The 17,047-nt window shown below is 39.2% G+C and overlaps 1 protein-coding gene across 6 annotated transcripts in view; it reads right to left on the bottom strand.

The window, feature by feature from the left end:
* The window catches only part of CHID1 (chitinase domain containing 1), a 131,384-nt gene that overhangs the window by 83,042 nt on the left and 31,295 nt on the right, over window positions 1-17,047 (bottom strand). The window lies entirely within an intron of this gene.

Genomic DNA, 17,047 nt, shown 5'->3' with positions numbered 1-17,047 from the left:
TACTAGGGGCTGGAGATTCTCCTTAGCTCTCCTTTTGCTGCTAATGTATTTGAAGAAGTATTTGTTTTGTCTTTTACAGCAGTAGCCAGATTGAGCTCTAGCTCAGCTTTGGCCCTTCTAATTTTCTCCCTGCACAACCTTGCTACACCTTTGTAGTCCTCCTGATTTGCCTGCCCCTTCTTCCAGAGGTCATAGACTCTCCTCTTTTTCCTGAGTTCTAGCCAAAGCTCTATTCAGCCAGGCCGGTCTTCTTCCCCGCCGGCTCATCTTTCAACACCTGGGGACAGCCTGCTCTTGTGCCTTGAGGACTTCCTCCTTAAAGAATGTCCAGCCTTCCTGGACTCTTTGCCCATTAGGGCTGCCTCCCAGGGGACTGTGTCGACCAGTCTCCTAAACAGGCTGAAGTCTGCCCTCCGGAAGTCTAAGGTGGCAGTTTTGCTGACCCCTCTTGCCGCTTCTCCACGTATCAAAAACTCTATCATTTCGTGATCACTCTGCCCAAGATGGCCTCCAACCATCACATGGCTCACAAGTCCTTCTCTGTTCGTGAACAAGAGGTCCAGTGGGGCACCTTCCCTAGTTGGCTCCCTCCCTAGCTGTGTCAGGAAGTTATCTGCCACATACTCCAGGAACCTCCTAGACTGTTTCCTCTCTGCTGTACTGTATTTCCAGCAGACATCCGGTAGGTTGAAGTCCCCCACAAGAACAAGGGCTAGTGATCGTGAGGCTTCTCCAAGCTGCTTATAGAATAGTTCATCTGTCTCCTCATCCTGGTTGGGTGGGCTGTAACAGACTCCCACCACAATATCTGCCTTGTTGGCTTTCCCCTGATTCCTACCCATAGACACTCCACCCTACCGTCACCATCGTTAAGCTCTCAACTATCCAGACACTCCCTAACATACAGGGCTACCCCACCACCTCTCCTATCCCTCCTGAAGAGTTTATAGCCATCCATCACCGCACTCCAGTTGTGCAAGTCATCCCACCATGTTTCCGTGATGGCAACCATAATCATAATTTTCCTGGTGTACAATGGCTTCCAACTCCTCCTGCTTGTTGCCCATGCTGTGTGCATTGGTGTAGAGGCACTTCAGCTGGGCTGTCGTCCTTGTCTCCTTTGTAGAGGAACACCCCTTATATGCTTTGAGGTGTTTCACTGGCGTTTCCCTCTTGGCTTCTATTGCCTCAGTATCCCCTAGCTCAACTCTGTACGACTTCAACTGTGCCCCAGTGTACCCCGCACATCTCAGAGACACAGGCTGAGTGCCTTCGCTAGCACCCGCTCCCTCTAACCGTGGCATGTTGTCCCTCAAGCTTCTCTAGGGCAAGCCTGATATTACCCCCCTCCCCCTTCGAGTCTAGTTTAAAGCTCTGTCGATGAGCCCCGCAAGCTCCTGAGCAAAGATTCTCTTTCCCCTTTGAGAAAGATGAATCCCATCAGACGCCAGCAAACCTGGTGCTGTGTAGGCCATCCTGTTATCAAAAAAACCAAAACCGTGGCGATGACACCAGCCACGGAACCATGAGTTAATAGATTGGGTATCTATTGTGTTAATAGATTGGGTACCTAATTTGTATGAAGCATAGTGGTGTTCTGGAATTCTCAAGTGTTCAGAACCAGTGATATACTTGTTGTATTAAGGAGAAATCCCAACTGTTTCCTTCCAGGGTTTTAACAAATAAAAACAAATCTTCACCTCTGGAACCTACTGGTGGACCTCAGTTTTTTGGATAGTTATCTGCTTGTCATTTACTGCAATTGCAAGCTACAGTTGTTCTACAAGAATAAAGAAAATAAAAGACCTCTTTGAAACAATGTCATGGCAACTTGGATGTCTGTAGGCAAAGCAATTCCCCAATGCAAACTCCAGCAAAACACATTTTCAGTAAATTGATTGTCATTACTCATGAAGGGAAAAGCATAAAAAGTAATTATAATGTGTATTAGATATTAGGGCAAGTTGGATTGCTTTATAGATTAAGCTGGGTAGTACTTTAATAACATTTCTATATGTAACTTGCCCTCTACATCCATTTTTCATATATACTGTCAAGGAATATGAAAAAAAAAACCCAACAACAAAAACCCATCCACAGGTTAAAATGGATATTGTCATCATTTTCTCCAAAGCAAGCTGGTAAATGAACTACTTTTGCTACAAAGGAATGCCATCTGAGGAGCAAGGTCATAAATTTCCAACTTGGAAGAAATCGAGCAGCAATGAATACGTTTTGTCCATTCATGCATAGTGTTAATACACCAGCACTCTTCACAGAAAGCAAGCAAGCACCACTCACCAGCTCAATCAGCACCACCAGTCATTCTGTTCTAGTCAAGCACTTTGGGGAAACTGTCCACTGGAACAAAAACAAGACTATTCGATTCATGCCTTGAGAATTGTTCCGAGTCAAGAAAATTGGCACTCAAGAATAAAAAACTAAATGTTTTTCAACTGCTATTATACTTTTCATTTGAGGTTTTCCAATCATTCTGATATTTAATTGTAAACTTAACTCAAGGGCAGGTATGTTCTACTGACTACATTGTTGAGAAAACCAGCACAGAGAAAGTCAAGAGACTTGGCACAGAATATGCGAAGTCCATGAGAATAAAAGTTTCCAAGTCTAAGCCAAAAGCCTGTAATTCTTCTAAGCCTTGAATACAGTTTCCAAAATATTTGGCGAAGTGACAGAAACTTCATCATCATTTATCAGCACTGTACAATATACATACTAAAGACAGCTTGTTATTAAATTGTCAGATGACTAAAACCTTGGTGATTTTATCTGCTCACTATCAACATCACAAACATGAAGGAGCAGAAGTCATATGTACGAACATGAATAATAGGAAAAGCAAATGATTTAAGATACCTGAAAAGTCTCTTTGCATGGAATTAATCCTGGCCTCTGAACTGCTTCATTTGCTTTACCTTTGAGTTCACCATAAGACACAGTTCAAAAATTACATCTCAATTGGAGTCTACCAAATGTACTCATTAAAAGAGTGAAGTTGAACACTGAATACAAGAGAAATGGGCTGTTTAAAGAAACCTACTCCTACTGGCCTATAAATATACTGAAATTATGCAACATGCACTCTAAATATGAAACAATTTGGATTCAAGAAGTAAATTTAAGCAGAAAAAGGGTATTCTTTTTATGTTAGCTTATACTAAATCCTTTTTATTGCTGTTCTAAGAGCCAGACACTTCATATGATATTTGCATTTGTATTTTTCTAACTCAATACCTTAAGCAAATGCAATTCAGTTTCCTTAACATTCTGCTCAAATGCACTAGTGTTTTCACGTGATTCTTACATCATTGTTCAACATAGTTAACTCTGAAACTTATTAAATACTAGCAAAACCCCCAACTATTCAGATTTGGAAACAGCCGTCTAATCTCGGCAAAATCTGCATCTATGTGGACTGTAAAACTTGCTCCATGAGGAGAAATTCACGACAGAGATGAAATTTATGGCACTTTAACTGCAGTAAAAAACACCTCTGATACTATATATACAACAAATCATTTCAGCTGAGGTCTGGATATAATGTTCATCGTGATGTGTATAGGACATTATCCCAGGTGTTTGTGCTGGTTGACAGTAGGCTCAATATGAGTGAGCAGTGTGCCCTGGCAGCCAAGAGGGCAAACCACATTCTGAGGTGCATCAAACAGCATAATCAGCTGGTCAAAAGAGGTGATTATCCCACTGTATTTAGCATTGGTGCAGCCTCACCTTGAGTACAGTGTGCAGTTCTGGGCGCCATAATTTAAGAAGGACGTTAAGGTACTTGAATGCATCCAGAGGAGGGCAACAAAGCTGGTGAAAGGGCTGGAAGGAATGTCCTATGAGGAGCGGCTAAGGACTTTGCGTTTGTCTAGTTTGGAGAAAAGGAGGCTGAGGGGCAACCTCATTGCTCTCCACAGCCTCCTGAGGAGTAGAAGCAGAGAGGGAGGTGTGGATCTCTTGTCCCTGGTATCCAGTGATAGGACGCATTGGAATGGTTCAAAGCTGCATCAGGTGAGGTTTACACTTGACACTAGGAAGCATTTCTTTACAGAGAGGGTGGTCAAACACTGGAACAGGCTTCCTAGAGAGGTGGTTGATGCCCCATGCCTGTCAGTGTTTAAGAGGCATTTGGACAATGTCCTTAACAACATGCTTTAACTTTTGGTCAGCCCGGAAGGGATCAGGCAGTTGGACCAGATGATCGTTGTAGGTCCCTTCCAACGGAAAATATTCTATTCTATCTTTCCTGTCCCTTTGTAGGGAACCACTGAGTTACCACTGAGAGAAAAAGCACTCTACTTTTTGAGCATAATATTTAAGACACAGAAATATTTCTAGTAAGTGACACAGTCCTTTTCTTGTACAGAGAACAGCTGTCCCTGAGACACATCAACACTTTTGCTTTAGACCAGCCAATTTCCTTGAGAGGTGATGAAGCTTCCACCACACGCTTTTAACAGATGCATTTTCTTGGATAAAATATTGACTTTCCTGCTGAAACCTTGTTTACATGACCCAGTATTAATTTCTTCCCATTCTTGGCTATGTCACCTTCGCCTTGACTAAGAAGCTCCTTTACTTTGTTGAGAGATTCATCGTTTCCATTTGTAGGCTCCTGACCCAAGTTTCTGCTAGACAACACAGCAAGAGAGGAAAAACTATTCCCCTGAGAGGACAGGTCTTATTTCCACATATTCCTGACAGTTTGTCAGTATTTTCCAACAGCATGCTGCCATATGTATATACAGAAGCTATTACAGGGACAGCATCACAGACTTAGAAAAAATGACTTGTTTGCCTTGGTAATTCTGTATACACAGCTTAGAATTTCACAGTCCCTTTTTACCATTCTATCCTTTCACATCTAAAATAAGTGCAGCGGAGTTTGTTTCACAGCCTAGAATGTCTATTACCTGAATCTTCCAAATAGCATATGGTCACATGTATCAAAATTCCCATTAGTGCTTTACTGATGAGTATTTCTACAAGGTTTTGACTTTGTAGTCTTTCATATTGAAAGACTGGAAAAAATACTTCAACCATGCAAGCCACTTCCATTTACTTTCAAATGAATCTACATTCTCAATTACTTCTTGTCTCACTATGATTACTCTCAAAATGAAATAAGAAAAAAAAAAAAGGTCTTGTAACTGACTGCTATTCCCTGCAAGTTCAAACTGCATTCTTGTTTGGTTACCTCATCTTCCCCCTCCCTTATAAAAGAAAAGTTTTCTGTATCCTCATGTCTTTGAATAGTCCTTCATAATGGAAAACTGATTGATTTTCTGGTTCCTGTATATATCTATTTCAGAAGTCATCTTCTCAGTAATGACTTAATTTTCTTGTTGTGTATAATTCTGTTTTCTCTGTAAAGTAACTGTTTGCAAATCTTCTTCTCCTTTCTTCACCATCACATATTATTGGTTTTCATAGCTCCTTGCAGTTAGCTGCACTAGAGTTATTACACTAAAGTATAATACTACTGCATTTTATGAACATAGAGCACTGAATTCAGTTAATGCACAATCACCGAATAAAAATTCACTGTTTCTTCCTGCATCCAGTCTGTTCTACAGCAAATAGGAGAAAGAGATAAAATCTCTACCCTGTACATCACACAATTATAGGCATTGATAATGCAGTAGTCAAATGCATAAACACGTTACACCTGAAACCATTTTCTTTTCAGGAAAAATCCTCTTGGCAGTTCTGTAACTACCCTATCTCTTTTTAGGTTCTCCAAAACTCTGTAAGGATGACAGCTCACTGAAGTAATTCTCCCCTATCAGTATTTAGAAAACAGTTCTACATGAATCCTGGTTTCCGTCGATGTTTTGTGACTAGATTCTCTAGTGTCTTATAGATGTTCCATTTACAATGCCCTCCCACTACTGGGTCTTAGGAAAAAAGGTGGATCATCTTCATCTGTCCAGCTGCCTATTTTCATGAAGTGGCAGGGACCTGACTATTAAAACTCTATGTCAATTTTGTCTGAAACTGGTCAAATGCTAAAAAAGCTTTTGCAGAGAGATGAAGAACGGAAGAGATAAAGCTTACAGACACCTTGTTTCCTTAGAAATCATGCTAAAAATAGAATTAAGGTCTGTCTGCAATAGTATTGGATGAAGCAGGCAAGTCAACAACAGGACTTTGACACGATACTGCTGTTCAAAGCCATGAACAATACTTAAAGGTCTAATCCTTGCTGTCAAAAAAAAAAAAAAGAAAAAGAAAAAGAACGTGACCATACTGAATGATTAACCAAAAAAAGAGAGATTCTCAGAGAGATGAAAATACATTTAATACATAGTGGGGGCTGAATTCCATGCAGCTGATTGGAGATTTTAAAAAGCATAGCACGATCTTCATCTCTGACCTCTCTCCCTCAGTGAGCACATCCTTGCAGATAGCACACCAAGGCTTTTACAGAGATGCATGTTACTCCTTAAGTATTTTGGAGAATACACAGGCTTAGTATTCACATACCTTCACAAGCGTTTGTAATACAGCATTCTTTTTCTTTATTTCCTTTCTAAGGACAAAAGTTGCAAGAGCTGAAGAGTTGCATGCAATGATACGATCCAAATCTCAGTTAAATCAGAGCTTAAACACAGTATCTGATTTTGTGGCCTACAAACCCAGATCAATATGACAAAGCAGGGACTGTACATTGCAAAACCAAAAGTGTTAGTCCACTGAACCATAGTGTTGAGGTCAGTCCATTGCGGGTGAAACAAATAACACAAATTCCAAGTTAGTTTTGTTTGTTTGTTTTGGGTTTTTGCTTTTTTGGTTTTTTGTTGCATTTTTGTTTGTTTGTTTGTTTGAAGTCCCATTCCTCTTACAATAGAAATAAAAATCAAACTGAAAGGTAACTCCATAAAACCAGAGCAATCACCACTGCTCACATACACACTCTCCCAGTTGTGGCTTTTCATCTGGTTCTACTCTTACAACACTCTCCCAATTTCACACACTAAAAGTGTTGGGACAGATGAAGGCAGAGACAAAAGCAGGAGCTTCCTTCCCCTCCCAACAAAACCCCATCTTCTTAACATCTCCAAATCACATTTTGCTCATGTAATATTAAAGACTACCTTATTGTTAATAAGTCAGAGAAACATCACCCCAAGAGATGAAAATTATGAAAGAATGAGCAAATGAAAAAAGGGGAATTTTAATGGAAACGTGACAATTTAGCAGTGTATTTCTAATGAGTGGGAACAGCCTGAATATCCCAAGATAATTACTTTAGCAAGCCTGAGCTAGATATTAGGGAGAACCTTCTAATGGTGCAAGTAGTCCGGGAGCACTGTAATAACATTCATTCATTGGTAGATTTTAAGAGCTTGTTCGATAAACTTCTATCAAAAGTCAAGTAGTTATAGTTTATTTTGCCTTAGGATAATGCACCTTCCAATACTATTCAGAATACTAGCTTAAGTTCAGAAATAAAAACCTGCAACCCTACTTGTGCACTCTGGCTGTTGCACTAATTTCATGATAGGAATGGTAAAATTCAGATGCCTTCAAAGAGCATAAGTATGTGTCAGTTCTCCACAGAAAAGATCACTTTTTAAAATAAAAAAATCTCTACCAAATGCATCCCAAAACCACAAATCTGACTGATTTTATTAACATTACTGACCATGTTCAAGTTTTCTTAATGGCAAGACTCTCCTTACCAAACTCTCAGATTAGATTTGGACAAGCATTTAAAAAACAACACCAAAACCTAGCCAGCTTGACAAGCAAGAAAATTGTAACCCAGTGCTATGGAGTAACAATACAAAAGAGCTGGGAGTGGTTACTTCACACAATACGAGTGCTTCATATCACTAGGGGACTGTAAATGATAACAGACTGACAAGTAAAAACTTGCTGTATTTTCATCAGGAAACAAAATGGTATTTATCTACCAAATGAAATTTTTGCAGAACATTGAGGGCTGGCACTCTTCCTTAATATACATACCCCATCCCAGCTGTTGCCTTTGCAGTACTTGCTCTCCAAATAGGGAGAAACACAGGATCTGTTCTTGTCATGGAGTAGCCTACACAGTTTTCATGAAGCCAAACTAATTACGTGTGGCCCATCTGGTTTAAACCAGTAAGAGAAGACAAGAAGGAGAAACATGCCAACAATTATATGTCCTGAAAAGAAGCATGAAATCCCAGCAGACACCCAGGGACAAATGAGCCTGAAAACCACTGTCCTCAGAGCTGAGGAATACTGGCAGACCAGTCTGCACTGCTTACGCTGTATTTTTAAGTAACAAGAATTTGTATCTGATATTCTTAAGCCAACAGTGAAGAAATTCACCTGTTTGACAAAAACAGACAATCCGAATACCAAAAAAGAAAAAGTTTCTTTTGATACTTGTCATTGTATTTACTGTTTCCATTTTTGGGGAGATAAACTGCTCTCCTTTAATGCTGTTTCTGTTATGTTGCTTCAGCCTCTGCAGAAGAGTCATTTAAGCAAGACTATGCATAAATGAACATCCACTGTGTCACCATTTGGTTCTCTTAATTTCCAGACTATTCTAGTGCCTTTCCTGCCAGGGCTTAATGCCCAGGCAAGCCATGCTCCAATAGCAGAAAATCATGCAAAACAAGCTTGCACCCTGGAGCATGTGAGCATAATTTAAAAACTCTAACACACCAAATGTAGGCTTAATTCCTCCTTGCAAAGATTAAAATGCCTTTTTTTTTTTTTTTTTTGAAAGTTTTCCAACTTCACACTGAAACTTATGCGGTAATTGCTCTACAGCAGCTGGCTCAGAATTGGTAGAGCTACAAACACCAGACATGGTGAGGAACACTTTCCACTCTTTCTTCTCTTTGACCATCATTAGTTGACCTACAGATTATTTTAATGATTCTCCCTAGTGGGAATTCAAAAACCAATGTGTACACCTGCTTCAGCACATGTCAGTGCAGTCAGATATTGGCTACATTAATTTTATATAGTAAGGCACAGTCTTTAAAAAGCCACTTCTAAGAATAGATTTGTTCCTCTCAAGTCCTTTTTCAATCTATACAAAATGCATTGAACCTTTCATGCTGCAGTCAGAGCCATGCTGTAGTGAGCTGGTAGCCCAACAGCCAGTAGCAAAAACAGGAAAGTCATTGGGAAGAGAAACAGATGTAGTTTAAAGCCATTAACAAGCATCCAGATTTACTGTAGCTAACAGAATTCAGTTCAAAAAGAGATGTAACTGACAGACCTATACTTTAAGCCTTTATACAGGGAAGAAACAAAACCCATGAGCCCAACAGCATGACTCTGAGTATGGTTCAATAGTATCACTATACTTTAAAAGGTTATTAAACTTTCTCCAATAACTGTTACTCGGAAGTAGTCAGTAGTTATTTCCTACCCCGTTTTCTGCTCCCCTCAATATAAACTCATATCTCAAGCTGTATCTTGTAATCCAAGTCACACATATTTTACAGGTTCTCTAATATGCAATAAAAACTATCACGCCAGTCAGCTAGCCTAGACAGCCCACTTAAAAGTCATTTCTATGCCTTCTTGTGTGATGAATTTTATGCGCTGAGCCCAATTTCAAAATCTTTTAATATACAACTGTACTCTCCATATTCCTAACAGTACTTTTTTTTTTTTTTAGGATACTCACAGGAAGATTGACGACTCCGGGAACAATGGAGGGCAGTGTGTTATTATCAACTAGGCACAACAAATAGGAAACTGTGCATAGTTATAGTTTTCAGATTTTCCTTCAAGTCCCATTTTCTGTATATTGCTTGCCCAAAGAGGTTGTCTTCCAGCATCAAATTTCTTTATTAGCAACAGCAAGCATGGGAGAGCATACTTGCTGTATATACCAGCTAACTCTACAATGAATACACATTGATCATTTTTAGAATTGCTTGCTTTTATGTGACCTCATTTGTCAAATTGAAAGGAAAAGTAAGAAAGATAATCAGACACATAGAAAGATCAGAAAAGTGCAGCAAAAGTATTATTGATTCCAACAAAATAAGATTATTATGGCCAGGTTTCTCACAAACATTTTAGCCTTTCATAACGTTAAGTGTAGGTATTGGTAAAACAAAATCCTACTTAATAAACACTACTCTACAAAGTTGTTTTTCTAGTATACTGTTATTTGACATAATCTGATAATTTAAAACTCCATCTGAAACAAGCAATAGGTTTCCTGCTGTTTTGACCCCTGGCTAAATAACTAAGAAGTTATTTACTTACCATAATTTCAAGGCTTTACATTCTGGCCCGCATAGTCCTGCCTGAGAATGATCTTAAAAGTGACAGTTCCCATTTCACTCCAAAACACAGACATCTTAGAAGCTGTTTATAATTTAATTTAATTTGTTTACGATACATTATCATAAAAATTACCCTGTTGTTTACTTGCATATTCTGCATCAGAATTACTAGTTGCTAGAAATGCTTCTAAGGAAAACAGTGCATATATACTGGAATAGTGAACCCACAAACATATTCTGTATACACAAAGTTATGGCAAGGCATGAATCTGCAGCAACTTCTAAAGTCGACAGAGTCCTGGTGAAAAACACAGATTACCTTAATAATTACAAGTATCTGTTCATAATGAACTTCTAAGAGATTAAAACACCTGTTTCCTTTATCGCATATGCAAAACAATGGTCAGCTGTGGCATCCATTGAGCTGGGCAACTGTGAGGTCAACAAGCAATTTTCCATCATATACTCCTCCTACTTTTCAGTCAAGTATGTACATATATTTATAAGAAAGGAGAGCATGACAGTACAAAGTAAAAGGAGGGACAAATTGTCTGCCCTGCTGCCAATTTTTCCCAAGAAGCAGGGTAGCAAAACTAAGCTGATATCCACTACTACTGGACAGCAGTAACGAAGACTGCATAGATTCTGGTAATTTTCATTGCATAGCAGCTCTGGAAAGAAAGAGCTGAAGCTACTTAACACAGTCCTTCACATCCGCAATGTTTTTGTGGCAAGCATAAAGAATAAACTGAGTGCTAAAGTCTTAATTTTAGAAAAGTAGAAGTTTAGAGGTGGAAAATACTGACAGTACGTACCTAGAGAAGCTTTAACTAACAGGGAGAGAGGCTGTAGATTTTTTTTTTTTTTTACTCTTACATAGGCAAATATGAACATCCGAAGTTAGGGATGCTTGCTGTATTTTGAATGAGGAGTATACATTATGTTCAAATATTTGAAGAGAGAGAAAAGTGGTTTGGGTTCCTGCGGCTTTCAAATTAAAGAAGCCGCACTACTGCTGTGCATCTCAAGAAGCCAATAAAGACAGACAAATTTGATATGGACTATTTGCCAAGACTGCAGTAGCTTTAATATGCTCTTTTCAAAGCCTAGAATCTAAAAAAAAGTGATAAATGAAAGACATGCTCAACTATAGATTTGACTGCACGTGTTTCACGAACAAGTAACAAGTTGTGAGCAAGGCTGCTGCATAGCAGAGAAGTATTTTGCAAACTCTCTAAAGAACAGGTATTAAAACAGCATTACAGTGGAGTAAGCTGAAGAACCTGAATATCAAAACTTCTGGTTTGCAGGATGTTTTGGCACAAATTGGAAATCCTGCTTTTCAGTCATCTCTGGTTCCAGCTGCTTAACAAATGACTTTCATCAATTCAATGGTCTGGCTTTCTTTTAAAGTTCAGAGAGCAAATGTATATTGTTTGAGCATTTTCTTCTTGTATTTATCTTAAGAGATTATACTAAGTTTAGCATAATAGAAGTAGTAATAGCTTGAACTTTAGCAAGAACATTTTAAAAAGATAAATCACTTCAAAATGCTGGAGAGTATCCATCCCCGAAATCCATTGTTGCATACCTTGCTGACAGCATACAGAACAATTCCAGGATTCCCCCTAATACAAAGGTGGATCTTGATCCATAAAACTTATAGTGAGGTCTAAGAGACAGCTGATTCTCACGACAAATGAAAAACACAAAGAAACATTCACCTGTTCTGAACAGTCAACTAGTGGTCTAAAAGAGGAAAACCCTGTTACATAAATATCTCTTCATAAACAGCAGAGACACTAGGAAAAGCTTCCCAATTTATCCAGAAAAGTTTTCTCTTCACTTTCTACTCCACCAAAAGAACTGTTTTTAACAAGATAACATCTTGTTTTCCTGGAAATACAATTTTTCCCTTCCCAAAGAAAGGATTAGTATGCTGTAACCTTTATAGTCCCCATACAGTTCTGGAAGGGTTTCAGCTACATGTTTTTAGAAAAGACTATATATTTGTCCAGATTGTTCTCAATCTTGGAATAATTCTGCGTAAACAGCATGACAGTAAGTAGGAATCTGTGTTAATGGCCTCTTTTGTTTCCCCAGGAATCTCCTAAAAGAAGCTAGGTTAACTCCATATATTCATATCTCACCATAGTAAACCTTAGTGTTCAATGAAAGAAGAATGCCATTTCAAAGCTACCAAACAAGACAGCTAGTCTTTTCATGACAAAAATACAGGAATTTAGAATCAGTCTTGTCTACCCTCCACCCCCACTACTACAAAACTACAGCAAAACCAGTACAGAACATTCCTCCTGACCTTGTTCAGGAATGTCAACAGATCCAGCTCCTAGAACAATGAGTATACTATAATGAAGATTTTCAAAATAGTACTAAGCACCCTTTGAACATAAAATGCATTCTCTTTAATGGCTTAATTCAAAAACACTTTGAGGCTGAAAACAGGAAACTTGCTGAATCACAGTAAAACACTGTCAAGGCTTTATAATCTCCCTACTCTAAAAACAGTGATACAGTAATGGCCCTTGAGATATTTTAAGTTTTTCTCAAAGTCCCTTGTCTCATAATGCATACATAAACCAAAAATATCCTCTGCCAGCAAATTCTCATTGCTTTAAAAAAAAAAAGTAGTGTCAAGAACACTTAACCTCGGCATAACCCAAATCAGTTACCAAATCCTAAGTCTTCAGACTGTTTGAAATGTAAGAAGCGCTATGATTTTCAACTTTTTTTTTTTCCAATCAAACAAGAGTTCAACCACAGCAAGAAGCAGCAGTTAAAAATGATGGTTGGGATATAACTGCACTTAGCCATGAATGAATGGGAAGCAGAAACACACTTTGAGATGCTGTGCTTCACATACAGGTGTGGCAAACTTTTCAGAGGAAGGAGAAAACAGCCAGCACAGTATCTGACAGAAAATGTTGTCGTAGGCATGTTTTGTCAATTTTAGACAACCCATGAAAATTCACATAAGGTTATAAATTTAACAGTATGGGCCTCTTCAGTGTTTTGGACATTATTTTGAAAATGTTTACCTGTCATCTTAATTCACTGAGGCTAAAAGCAAGCCTATAAAATCTGAATTTAAGAACAGAATGCCAAAACCTGACTTAGGTATCTTCAGCTCTCTCCATTCCTTTGCTGTGTCTGCCCCACCTACTCTTTTTTAATCACAACTAGAAGAAAAACTTCTCTAAATTTCTAGCTTACCTAAGACTTTAATAGGAAGGCTTAAAGAAAGCCTTCAAAAGTATCTATTTAAAAAAAAAAAAGTGAGGCTAGCTTGAGTCCTAGGTGTATCCCCTGCACAAGGAGCTGCCCACAGCTCTTCAAGAGAAACAGTGAGAAGGTGTATTTGCAAATGTTTGCTTTGCTCCTGGGACAGAGGAAGAAAGTTTCACAACAGAGCATACTCTTCTTTCTCACACTGGCTCAGCTCTGCTTCCTTGCACTCTTCAGATGAACAGGCATTTATGAAGCATTAATTCTGCCACCCAAAGAAATTAATAATGGTACTGCTCTCCCTTTTCTCCTCACACAGCTGTGCATCACCTGCTACCTAGATGTGTATCAAAGTTCAAAATGCATATGAAGGTTCCAAACTTTTCCTATGTGTTTCTACAGCATTTTGCCACCTGATGTTATTCTTTTTCTAGTGGTCAACCTGAGAATTCTTTATCATGAACTAAGAGTATTTTTATCCTTTTCTTCCAAGCTGATGTAAAGACCAATGTATCACTGTCACATATAGAGCCGCTGTTGACACATTTGAAGACTTATGTCTCCTGACATTTTTTTCCTCTTTTTAATATACTAAACACAGTTCTTCAAACTTCCCTCAAAGGAGACATTATGTATACTTCTAGCCATTTGTCTTGCTTTCCTCTAAAAACTCTCATTTTTCTACATCCTCCTATAAATATAATACCCAGACTCAGTTTTCCATGAGACCTGCCTAGCACTGAGAGCAGAATAATTACATTTTGTCACCCTGAAAGCTCCCTGCCAATCATCTCAAAATGAAAAGTGTCCCCTTCCCTACATCTCACAGCACTGTTGCCTTGGCATTTTGGAATTGTCTGATCCTCTTCCAACACAGGTCTGTCCAGAAAGTTTCCATGCATTTCCACATTTTACTTCTCCCTCCTTAGAATAGTATTTTATATCCATCTTAATCTCATGGCATTAATCCCATATCATTTTTAATGTTTCTGGAATAACTTCAAGTTCTGATCACCTCCTGTTAAATGTTTACTTATCAATCTGGTATCTTCCACAAACTTAAAAACAATCCACCAGCCTTACTGTTTCAGGAAAATGCTTTCGGTCACTTTCATACGAGATATGTTGCCCTACCACTTCTTTGGCCCAGATTTTACAGAGGTCCAGCAGCCTCTGCAGAGGACCAGGAAAGATTGATTTTTATACCGTATATACAACAGGTCTAATGTATCCAGAATACACTAGACTTGCTAGGCATGTGCCACACAGTTGATCTGTGCTGTCCTATACATTCTGCTCTATACCATATGGACGCATATTTCTTCCTGGAAAATCTAAGGGTCACCACTTAAAATATACGGTTCAGGGAACTATATATTAAGGAAGATGTAGGAGATTTAGAGAGAGTGCAGAGAAGAACAATCCAAGGCCTAGAAAATATGACAGATACTAAAACATTAACAGACTTCAGTTTATTTATTCTGTACAAGGTTCGCTGATGGGTCCCACCTGAAATGTCATCCCAGTCCAACAGTCACACATCTGTAGAGTGGACTATGTTAACAAAACTGGCACATCAAATTCATATTGAGAGCTTTTGTTTTAGAGACAAGGAACCATACTTGATATTTTCACTAATGCTTCCCAGTCCTTCTGCCAGATGTGAAACTGTGAGGTTAGATGCACCTTTAATCAGAGACAAACATGCTTGTTTTTAATTTAAATACTTCTTTGATATATACTATCAGAAACTGGCCAGCAGACAACAATTTCTTTAGCTAAACTGTATGCAATTTACTGGTAGTAGTATTTTTGAGAACTTCAAGAGAACAGTGATAGCTCCAATGATTTGTTTACAATGTGCTTCATTGCATACAATATGCAATCCCAAACACCATGTCCCATAAGTTTAAATTGAAATACTGCTTAATGACCTCTGATTTTTACTGGTAAGCATGTTGTTAAGACATAGGTAAGAACAGCAGCTATTTTGCATACTATTACTAAACCAAGGATCAAGGTCTGATATACCTCTAGTATTATCATGCTAGACCTGATAAAATTAAAGTATAAAGCTGCCTTGTGTTACCTGGGGCTTCTTAAACAATTGAAACAAATTTTAAAAACTGTCTTCCATGCATTTTAATTATGATTGATACATAAAAAACTCCAAAACTTTGGAGGTTTTAAGCAGATTTTTTTTTTCCAGAAATGCAGCAATCACTCCTTTAACAGGTTTTTCATCTGTGATTCTAAAACTCTTAACAGTAACAAAGTAACCAGTGCTTTTTCTAGCTTCATCATATAGTCAGGGTATGAAAAAACAAGCTCTTGATATGTTAAATGTGATCTTCCTTAAAAAAGACCCAGAAAAAGTTCTCAATGGCATGTCAAATAAGTTGAGCTATTTCACAGAACCATAGAATCATGTAGATTGGAAAAGACCCTTAAGATCATTGAGTCCAACCATTAACCTAACACTGCCAAAAGTCCACCACTAAACCGTGCCCCTAAGTGCCACGTCTACATGTCTTTTAAATACCTCTAGGGGTGGTGACTTAACCACTTCCCTGGGCAGCCTGCTCCAATGCTTGACAACCCTTTTCAGTGAAGAAATTTTTCCTAATATCCAGTCTAAACCTCCCCTGGCGCAACTTGAGGCCATTTCCTCTTGTCCTATCGCTTGTTACTTGGGAGAAGAGACTGATACCCACCTTGCTACAACCTCCTTTCAGGTAGTTGTAGAGAGTGATAAGGTCTCCCCTCAGCCTCCTTTTCTCCACACTAAACAATCCCAGTTCCCTCAGATGCTCCTCATAGGACTTGTTCTCTAGACCCTTCACCAGCTTCATTGCCCTTCTTTGGACACGCTCCAGCACCTCAATGTCTCTCTTGTAGTGAGGGGCCCAAAACTGAACACAGTATTCGAGGTGCAGCCTCACCAGTGCTGAGTACAGGGGGATGATCACTTCCCTGGTCCTGCCGGCCACACTATTTCTGATACAAGCCAGGATGCCATTGGCCTTCTTGGCCACGCTGCTGGCTCATATTCAGCCAGCTGTCAACCAACACCCCAAGGTCCTTTTCTGCCAGGCAGCTTTCCAGCCACTCTTCCCCAAGCCTGTAGCGTTGCATGGGCTTGTTGTGACCCAAGTGCAGGACCTTGCACTTAGCCTTGTTGAATCTCACACAGCTGGCCTCGGCCCATCAATGCAGCCTGTCCAGATCCCTCTGCAAAGCCTTCCTACCCTCAAGCAGATCAACACTCCCGCATAACTTGGTGTCATCTGCAAACTTACTGAGGGTGCACTCAATCCCCTCATCCAGATCATTGATAAAGATATTAAACAGAACTGGCCGCAACACAGAGCCCTGGGGAACACCACTTGTGACCAGCCACCAACTGGATTTAACTCCATTTACCACAACCCTTTGGGCCCAGCCACGCAGCCAGAGTTTTATCCAGCACAGAGTACATCTGTCCAAGCCATGAGCAGCCAGGAAAATGCTGTTGGAAACGGTGT

This window comes from Ciconia boyciana, chromosome 6 (genome assembly GCF_034638445.1).
Source record: "Ciconia boyciana chromosome 6, ASM3463844v1, whole genome shotgun sequence".
In the NCBI taxonomy this organism is placed as follows: domain Eukaryota; kingdom Metazoa; phylum Chordata; class Aves; order Ciconiiformes; family Ciconiidae; genus Ciconia; species Ciconia boyciana.
The sequence above is the reverse complement of the archived record's forward strand: the minus strand, read 5'-3'. Positions and strand labels throughout refer to the sequence as shown.